Raw genomic sequence first — 9,798 nt, forward strand, 5'->3', positions numbered from 1 at the left:
CACAAGGCCATTTTTTTGTGGCCCGCAAGATAAATATCAAACATATATTAAAACTGACCCTCTGGCCGATTTTACCGCAAAGACTTCAACTCCCATGATGATTTGCGGCGTTAGCACGGAGTCAAAGCACCCCCTCCTTTGTGTTTTTTCCAGCGTCTGCTGCGGGTGTCTGCAGCTCGCTGTCTCGGACAAACTAAACACTCCTCTCACTCAGCGCCGAGTTCACTCAGCTATTGGCCAACGTTGAAGCCCAGAAACGGAGATTTTAACCACTCAGTAAGGTGTTCACGACTGAAAGAGAAAGTTTTCCAACTAACTTCCAGACAGAGCTGATATAACTCCAGCGAGCAGCGACACGCTCAAATCAGCATCTGTGGCTGCTGTAGTTTTTATTTTTCTCCCCGACACACAACAACGTGGTCAAGCTGCTCTGACATGTTCAGCAGCACAAACCTATGTGAGCACCTGTTGTCATCTAATGTTGTCATTATTATGATGAAGATGAACAAAACAACAGGAGTCTCCTCCTCAGCTCAGATCAACCCCATGATGCAGGTATCTGGCTGGAACAGGTGAGCATCACAGTAAACCAGTGGAGCAAACTGAGCTTTAAATATGTTGGTTTTATGCTCTTTTTCTGCTCCAAAACATGAAAGTTAACAGGTGAGATGTTGCATTTTCATTTAAGATTAAATGATATTTTTATTTTGTTGTTGGCCCGTGAGAAAAGATTTAACCTACAGTAAACAGGAAGTGGAAAGGCTGCAGATAATAATAATAATAATAATAATGCATTGAACTTATATAGCGCTTTTCTAGACACCCAAAGACGCTTTCACACACTCTCACATTCACACACTGCTAGTGATGGTAAGCTACTTGTAGCCACAGCCGCCCTGGGGAGGTCTGACAGATTCGAGGCTGCCATTTGGCGCCGTCGGCCCCTCTGACCACCACTAACACAGACAAGTTGGGTGAAGTGTCTTGCCCAAGGACACAACAGCAGGATATCCCTGGCGGGAGCTGGAGTCGAACACATGACCCTCCGATCATGAGGCAACCCGCTCTACCACCTGATAGATGAATAGAATAGAAAATCCCTTTATTGTTTCTCAGTGGGGAAAGCTAAACGTCACAGCAGCGATGACACTTATTACAGTAGACAAAAAGGAGAATAAAAAATAAGAAAAATGAATAAACGAGAAAACATAAATCCTGAATAGATGTTAAAAATGCTGAATATACCACAAGTAATGAATACCACTGATGTGTTTTATTTAAAATTCACTTGCTCGTGTGTAATTTGGTTATTCCACATTCAGTGTTAATGCAAAAATAAGTTTGCTTCCAAATTAAAATGTTCAAAATTGCATATATGTCGATAAAGAAAATGTGCAAATTTGCCGTCACTTTTTCAAAAAATATTTAGTTTGGCCCGACTTCGTCCCAGAGTTTCATTTTGGCCCAGTGTGAATTTGAGTTTCACACCCCTGCTGTAGATTGATCTTTCCTCAACACTTTTACGATCAGCCCATTAATTAAATGATACCAATATTAAGTAGCATGACTGAAATTATTTACCAAAAAGAAAATATTCAAAATAGTAAAATCCCATTTTTGTGGCTCGCAAGGTTTTCTAACTTGATGATTTTGGCCCTTGTCTTGGAAAAAAAACAAGCACCCTTGCTTAAAAGGAAAGATTGCTGATTCATTTTAATCTAAATCTAGATCTGAACGGTGTTAGCCTCAAATGTCAGTATTGGATTAGAACGTTTTACAGCACGGAAGGTGTGAAAGGTCTTGTCACGGTGGCAACGCTTGAGAAAAACTCCTGGGTGTAAATGGGAAAAAATCCACCAAACGCTTTAGATCTATTTATTGTTTCATCATTTCTTCTAAGAAAGAAAAAAGACATATTTTGGTAAAAATAAGAAAAAACAAATGTTTGAGATAAAAATAAATACAAAACACAAATTTTGTAAAAGAACATGAATTACTGTACAGGACTAATTTTGGAAACACCTCTTAAACCGGGCGGACACTGTGCAACTTTTTACTCGTGGTATTCAGCTCCGTCTCAAATTGTACGACTTCCTCATGAGTCATGTGCTCACACTGTACGACCCAGTTTTCGGATGCGACCTTGCTGCTCACACCGTATGGTAGCAACACGTTGGACCTAAAGATATGCTAAAATTAGCAGTTTTTGCACATTGGACTTTTTATTGTGTTGTCATTAGGGATGAGCGAGTACACCTGTATCTGTATCTGTATCTGTTCAACCATCTAAATTATCTGTAGCTGTACTCGGAGTGGGCGTGGCCTAACCTGGAAGTGGGTGTAGTTTAACCTGAAGTGGGTGTGGTTTACATCAATACGTTATTTTAAGTCTGATCAGAAGTTGCTATGTGTGTTGTTTATTTGAAAACTATTTACAGAGCAGCCTCAGAGTTGAGATTAAATGTTTTTGATCACAATAGTAAAGGAACTATTACAGAACAAGTTTTTCAATAGAACATTAATATTTAAGTGCATGAATTAAGAGAGAGAGAAGAAAAGATCTTTTCTATAGCGCCGCTCAAGATAAAAATCACGAGGCGCTTCACAAAAACTAAACATGTAAAATAGAAAAAATAATTTAGAAAATGATTAAAATATATTTAAAATGAGCAAAAAATAGACAATTGTGATTCAAAAATGTAAAGAAAGAAAGAGAGAGAGTGAATAGGAAAGAGGGAGGGAGAGAGTAAAAAAAACCTGACCGGAGCGGAGGCAGTGACTGACGCAGCACGAGCCATTTTCAGCTCTGTCTTGTCAAATGCACCACGTACGTTACGAAAAAAGTAACTTCAAATAACTTTAAAGTAACTTTAAAAAGAAGCAAACTGAAGAAAACATAGGGAGTACTGAAGAAACATGAACAGTGAAGCAAGCACAGAGAGGTCCGTTACTGTCTGTGTGTGTGCGTGGATGGACCGGATGCAGACTGAGCTGTGAGCTCCCGGCTGCAGAGTTTTGTGTGTAGGGAGGGGCGGCACTCTATTTGACTGGCCAATCACAGAGAGTGAAGACAGTCCGATACCCAATGAGGATTTTCCTTCAGCACGATTACAGATATTTACGAGTTTTACACGTTTCATGCTGGTACTCGTCAAAAATGCTTTTTCTATACCGTATACTCGTCTGAAACGAGTATACGGCTCATCCCTAGTTGTCATTGACGTCTGTTGTCCCTCGGGACACAGGGGTTGGAGGAGGAAGGCAAGAGAAAGGAGGTATGTCAATGTTTTGTGATAGTGTAATTTGACAAACATGTTTTCTTGACAATCCTCGTCATTGTGTGCGAAGAAAACGTAATCAATTAAAACACAAGTTTTGTGTTAATGGGGAAATAGCTGGTGAGCCATGGTGGTTTTGGGTTGCAGAGCTACTGCTTCAACAGTGCAAGACCCTCCTGACTTGAGGAACGAGCAAAATATCAAAGACGCTTGAAATTTGTGCAGGTGCACGGTTGCTGATTGGGAGCTGGTTGTGAGTTGTTAATCACCCCTCGTTACCCCTGTATACTACACGAGGCACAATGAAAACTCATTCTGATCTCAATTATTCTCTCGCACGAGGGGAAAATCGACTCAAAAAAGTCAAAAAGCCGCACAGTGTCCACCCGGCTTTAGGATAGTTTAAAGCGTATTTTAAAGACATAAAAATGGTGGGGGCAGCTGAGGGGGAGGCTGTACAGCGGGGGGGCTGTTGCCCACCTGTAGCTCCACCCCTGTTTACATCTTAAAAATGTGAACTCTTTCTAACAATCTTTCTACTTTGGGTATTTTTCAGTTTCTTCTGCTTCTTTGGTAAAGAATGTTTGGAAAATGAAGATAAAATAAAGACAAAAGCCATTTTTGTTCTAAATCCCCAAACTTTATTTCAACTGATTTCGCCTGACGTACATAATAAAAATATTTCAGGGGAAATTCATTAACACTTGGTCGTCTTTTTTTTTTTTTTTTTTTTTTTTTGCCAATTTGCTCTTTCTGTTTATACAGAAACAAAAATCCAGCTCATGTCGAGTTAGTGGTGAGTAGATGGGAATTTAGTCAGTGTATTTCTAGCCAGTTTGGTTCAAAAATCACCTGAAAATGTGTTACTGAGATTATATAAAAAGCCTTTAAAACCAGTTCATTTAGAGGAGAACAATGGGCTTTAAACCAGGTCAAAATGTTCATAAATGACTTCACACGAGCAACGGGTTTGCTTGTTAAAGCCTTAATGAAAAGGCCAATATTTCCTGCGGCAGGGCTGTTAAAGAGAGCCGATGCTATATAATTGTGACTGTAGCCCTGTGTTTGCATGCATTTCCCTCTTTAACCTGGGGTTTGAACCAACAACCCTCCATCCAGCTCACCATGCCAGACAAACTCTAACCCATTCATTTGAGCTGCTGTCGGCAGTGGCTCTGTTCCACACCGGATTTGGAAACTAAGCATCTGAATCTGAAGCCGTTTACATGTGGAGCCGCATTTATGAGCCACTCGTGGAACACTCCTTTTTTTTTTTTCCTCGTTTTGAATCTCGTGTTCTGTGGCTGCTCGTTTATTTTCCTGTTGTAAATGGGTTTTTGTCAGGCCGGTGATGAATATTTTCTGTTTGTGCAGAACGCTGATAATCGCGTGTGTTATAGCGTGTTTGCATGATTCACATAGATTAGCATCAGGTTTTTGGATCGTCCCGACCTGAAACCTGTAATTGGGTTTAGCATTTGGCGTGTTGTCCACATCAGATACGGAGAGTTGGACATTACGCACCGTCAGAAACCTGGCAGGCACAAAGTGGCACTCTGTGTTGGTGGTAAACCTCTCGCTAATCCGGCAGTTTGGAGCTCATGCTGCTGTAATTGTAGCGTCCTTCACGAAAGAAAGATGAAGAATGAGCATCCATTCTCTCTTCTTTCCTCCTTCATTGAGGCTGCTGTCCTTCTGTGTGTCTCCTGAGCTGCTTTGGACTGACCACACTGACACACTCGGCCCATTCAACGGGTCAAACTGGATCCTTTTATGTAATTGCTGCATCGGTGTGTTCTGCCAGCTGTTTGTTTTGGAGAGTCTGCAACAGATAGGTAATCGCATCATGTCTCACTCTCCCAGACTTCCTCTGTGCCAAAAACAAGAAGCCTGGCCCACGCTGGACTTCATGGGAGAAGAATCCTGCAGCTTAGAAATGAACTGAACTGAATTATTAGCCATAAAGACATGATATAAAGTCTATAAGTGAATGTTTGTGGGATCTTTGGGGAGTGCAATGACCGGTTTTGTGCTGCAGTGTTGGGAAATCGGCCTGATTAGAGGGCACTACCACACTAACTCCCCTCCCATCGTGCTTTCAAACAGAGCTTTCAGAGTTTTGTCTCTAACATCAGTCTGGAGCCAATAGCTGCCCCAACACAGCCAGACTCTTATTTTCCCTAACAGTATTACTCTTCTTTAACCAGGGGCATGACTAGAGCCTCTCAAACCAAAATACATTTTGGGCCTTCAGCAGAGACGGGCCTTCAGACCATTTTCTATTTCAGGCAGAAGCAATCGGGACTTTTCTAAAAGAAAATCATCTGTTGTCAAATTGTCACATGAGGCTTAAAATAGCTATTACTGCAAAGTGCATCAAACCTGCTTTTTATTAAGATGAATGGTGCACTTTGGCTGATTTATAATAACACATCTGTATTATTAAGGCAAGGCCAGATGATATGGAGAAGGTAGAGGCAGGATTTATTCTTAAATCATCAAGCTGGAGGAAAATGTGCTATGATGTAGCTTAAAGTGTCCCACTAAGTGAGAGTGTGACAAACAGTCATGATTTTGTTAGTAACTCCTCTTCTGCTCTGGTGCCGCTTCGCCACAGAGGCGAGGTGAGAAGCCCCTCGGCGACTGGTTCAAATGTTGGCTGAGGCTTTTCTGTGTGGTGTTTACCCTGGTCATGTTTTTCTTGGCAAAAGCAATCAGGATGCTCAAATTGGAAAGGCTGTATAAGAAAAAATGTAAAAGGCTGTCTGTCTTGTGTGTCTCTGTGTTGGACTGGCAACTAGAACAAAGTCACCAGTCCACCTCCACCTGTTGACTTCTGGGACACGAGCCAGCCCTCAAGACCCCGAACCGGATGTAGAGGGTAACAAATGTAGTAAGACTTATAAACTTGGCTTTCCTTAAAGCAATCCATGTCGCCCACCACCTTTCATCGTTGCGTTTTAAAGGTCTCATTCACTTTTTTCCCCCTCAATAAATTAGCTGTGGTCTCTAGTATGAATGAATGCCTTTTGAGTGTTTCAGGAAGGAGTGTGTTTGTCTGAGTGTGTGTTGGGGGGGGGAATGAGGATTAAAGTTGCAATGGCAAATCTCAAAAACACGCCAGATTTTAAACAAACACATACAGGGAACACTCCTCATCCCTAAACCACGTCCACCTGACACTGGAACGGACCCTGACAGTGTTGGTGGTAGCAGCCGTCTGTTTCTCCTTCCCTGATATTACTGAGCGGAGAACTTCTCACACCAGTGGTGTTCTGGTGCTAAATACATGAGTGTGTAACGGATGGAGGACCCACAGAAGTGTGGCGGTTCGATGAGACGGACAACCGAATGGTCCAGTCGTTGGTCTCTGATCAAGCCGTGTTATTGACAGAGGATTGTAGACTGATGTGAGTAAACCACGTCCTTTTTTAATTTTTTTAAATCACCACAATATATTTATTACTATATTAGAACATTTAAATCAGGGTTTCTCAACCCTGGTCCTCAGCGCCCACCTGTCCTTCATGTTTTCCACGTTGCCCTTGCAAACCCTAGTGCTTCTCTACTGCCACACACCTGACTTAACCCTTTGATGCATAATGGTCACTACAGTGGCCAGGTACTCAAAACAGTTATTTATTTATTTTTTTGCTATTAAGCACAGCTGTTGAAGACTTAATTGCATTTGAGCCCCTCCATTTGGACTTCAGTAGGTCAAGCCAACATATTTCATGTTCAGAATGCACGCTGTCCACTGAGGTGGACATGTAATAAATTATTTGTAAATGATTAAATGTTACATAAAATATTTGTTGAAATTTGTTTCATTCACACCTAAGATGAATGAAAAAATTGTTAAAAAAAATCATGGTTGAAGATTTCATAATTCATGCATCAAAGGGTTAAATTAATGACTGATTAACAGCCTTCTGCAGCACTTGATGTCCTCCTGAGGATGCTATTCAAATATTTAAATCAGGTGTGTTTGAAGAAGAGAGATTGAAAAAATGAAGGACGGGTGGGGGGTAAGGACCAGCGTTGAGAAATCCTGGTTTACAGGCCTCAAAAAATCAAGCTAGCTTGTTTTGCAGATTAGCCATTGTAGCTTTAAGAGTTGTACTCATTAATATTCATAAGTAAACGTCTCACCTCTCATTCGCTAACAGCAACACTACTCTTCTGCAGCCGATCGTTTCCCAATCTACTTTCTTTCTGCAGCTAATGCAGGTGATGGGGACCAAACCAGAACCTGCTACAACCTATATTACCTGTTATTGTTAAATGGTAAATGGCCTGTTTCTGTTTAGCACCCTCTTAGGGTTCTACAACCCCCAAGGCGCTTCACAAATCAATCAGCCATTCACCCATTCACACACATTCACCTGCTGGTGGGGATGAGCTACGATGTAGCCACAGCTGCCTTGGGGCGCACTGACAGAGGCAAGGCTGCCGAGCACTGGCGCCACCGGTCCCTCCGAACACCACCAGCAGGCAAGGGGGGTTTAGTATATTACCCAAGGACACAACAGCAGAATTCTCTGGTCAGAGCCGGGATCGAACCTGCAACCTTCCGATTACTGGACAACCCCGCTCTACCTCCTGAGCTACTGCTGTCCCTGCAATTGTCATGAGCCGGGGTGAGTGCTCCTCTCATTTCTCACCATCTTTGAGTGTTTGGTTTCAGGAGAGGGAGCGACAGCTGTTCCTCATTCAGCTAATCAGCAGGCCTGCTTATGAGGAGGATGGTGGACGTGACTCGACGCCGGAAGATTACTACTGACTGGTAGTCCCTAGCCCTCGATTTAACTCGTCTCAAGTTCTTGAACTCTTGTGCATTGTGTAACCTCGATTAACTTTGGGTTTGTTTTGGATCACTCACCTCAGGTTGGCTTCACCTCAGGACTTCACCCAGCTCTGTATGGATCACTCCCCGGCTCGCTTCCTTGTTCACCATCCACCCGCTTGACCGACCCGCTCTCCACCGCGCCTCGCTCCCTCTCCAACCCCACACCGGCTCGGATACATTCCCTCTCACCATCTCAACCACTCTCTGTTCATCACCTGGATTATTACCCCGGCTCACCCCTCCCTAGCGCTCTTCCCGAACCGTAAGTCCCTCCGTCAGTTTCCCTCTATTGGACTACAACTCCCAGTACTCACCTCTGCTACTCTCCCCTCTAGACGCTGCTTCCCGTTACCTCACCCGCTGGACTTCCAGTGCGCCTTTAGTTCCTCGTTTTAATAAAATACTTATTTTTTTCCTTCAATTTGAGTCCGTCTCCTGATTCTGCATGTCTTGGGTTAGACATTTGCCCCAGAACATGACAGCAATTGCTGTTCCTGCAAAAGCGGGAAAGTGGAGAACAGAGATAATTTCCCACTGATCTTCAAAAGCTAATGGGCTAAATTATTTTACATTCACTTTGGAGTTCATGCAAGCCACCAACCCCCAGTTCTTTTTACGTTTCACAAATATGGACACAGATCGTTTCCAGACCATTCTTAATAGCTTGCCAAAAGAATACTTTACAATCCTCTCTTTTTTTTTGTGGTAAGCGTCAGTAAAACGGTGCCATGCCTGCGAGGACTGACAAGTGTTAACATGCTCGATAGTTGTCATCACTCATTGCCTGAAGGAGTTTGCATGGAAGTGGTAATCAAACCAGTAAATTAGAAAACGTCTAGCTCCTGCTTTGTGAAGTGACCAGGGTTTAACGTTTAGCCCAGAGGCCATGAAGCAGGATTTACGGGTTCCTGGTGGAAGTTGTGTTGTTTTAGTTTGGCATTACGAGATGACTGAACCTACCACTCTGGGTGTAATTACAAAGCCAGATTACTCTGTTTTTTAAGAGCTTAATCCTGTTTAGACTAATGCATTCATGGGTTGCAGCAGATTTGAACAGGAAGGCACAATACAAACCTTTTATTATCAAGTGGTGCTCATAATCACACTGCTGCCATCGCTGGTTGCATTAGCAATAAACTTGCTGCAGGTTAGACAAGTTTTAGTCTTAGCTTAGCCATTAAAGTGTGCCTTTAGCTTTATAAAACAGTTCAAAAAATCTGATTACAAAAAAATGTTAATTTTAAAACTCAACAAGTTATGCTCATCTAGTTTTGTTGCATAATAATGAACTTCCACAACCAAAAATCAATATTTCATTCAAATGATTAATTGCAAAAATTCAGTAACAAACTAGCTAAAAAAAGAGGCAAACAGTGCAGCAAAGCTCAAACACATGTAAGCCTATGTTCCTGCACTCTCGATCGCCAGGTCCTCATGAAAGCAGGGGTTACTGGGATCTAGGTGTATACAGCTTTTTACTGGGAGCGGGTGCTTTCAATATGGAGGATAATGTTTGTTATAAACCAGTGCCCCTCCTGGGATATCTGCTTTCTCCTTTACTCAGGAATGTACAGAAACAGAGAGCTTCTAAAGACTTCAGGGCAGAGGATCTAACACAGAGGAGCGGGGTAGAGGTTCACACACATTCACATGCATGCACAACAAGCAACG

At 42.4% G+C, this 9,798-nt stretch overlaps 1 long non-coding RNA gene across 1 annotated transcript; it reads left to right on the forward strand.

The window, feature by feature from the left end:
* Nucleotides 1–6,076: 6,076 nt before the first annotated feature.
* LOC107390998 (uncharacterized) lies at nt 6,077–8,542 on the forward strand. The gene is made up of 4 exons (XR_001573601.3): nt 6,077–6,159; nt 7,589–8,064; nt 8,166–8,389; nt 8,463–8,542. It is a non-coding gene; the product is annotated as an uncharacterized lncRNA (long non-coding RNA).
* The last annotated feature ends 1,256 nt before the right edge of the window (nt 8,543–9,798 follow it).

The sequence above is a fragment of the Nothobranchius furzeri genome, chromosome 15, assembly GCF_043380555.1.
Source record: "Nothobranchius furzeri strain GRZ-AD chromosome 15, NfurGRZ-RIMD1, whole genome shotgun sequence".
NCBI lineage: Eukaryota > Metazoa > Chordata > Actinopteri > Cyprinodontiformes > Nothobranchiidae > Nothobranchius > Nothobranchius furzeri.